Below are 642 nucleotides of genomic sequence, written 5' to 3'. Positions count from 1 at the left end.
TGGGGGAGCCCAGGAGCATTAATAATATTAATAATAATAATAATAATAATAATAATAAAAGGATCTTACCTAGTGTTGCTTTAAAGTCTGTTCCAGCAATAGATGCACCTTTTGGTAATGGTCAATAAATGAGTTCAAAATGAATAGGAGATGGAGTTCAGGTCCAGAACTCACAATGAAGCCATTAGCACTAACACGAGCTAACGATTTGAAGGAGCTAATGCCCCAGCATTTAAGCATAGACCCAGTTGCCCCCAGATGTGGATGAACATCAGATGAATACAGATGCTAAAAGCTCACTGAAATTCCCATTGTCTTGGATTTGCTTCACATTCTCTGGCTTCCTGCTCATCTCTCTTCACTGTGACAGGTCTTTCATCATCTTCACGTTCAGTCAGTGTCAGTGTCAGGTCTTCTTTCAGGGGCTCGGGCCCTGTTCCAGAAAACTCCTGCTCTCCAGGAACCAGTCAGTTAAGTGTTGGACTGAAATGGTAGAGAGAGTGGGTGGTGTGTTAGTGTGTGTTGTGCTGGTGTAGAGTGGATCAGACACAGCAGTGCTGCTGGAGTTTTTAAACCCTGTGTCCACTCTCTGTCCACTCTGTGAGACACTCCTCCCTCGTTGGTCCACCTTGTAGATGTAGA

Source organism: Hoplias malabaricus, unplaced genomic scaffold (genome assembly GCF_029633855.1).
Source record: "Hoplias malabaricus isolate fHopMal1 unplaced genomic scaffold, fHopMal1.hap1 scaffold_63, whole genome shotgun sequence".
Lineage (NCBI taxonomy): Eukaryota > Metazoa > Chordata > Actinopteri > Characiformes > Erythrinidae > Hoplias > Hoplias malabaricus.
This window is presented reverse-complemented; position numbering follows the sequence as displayed.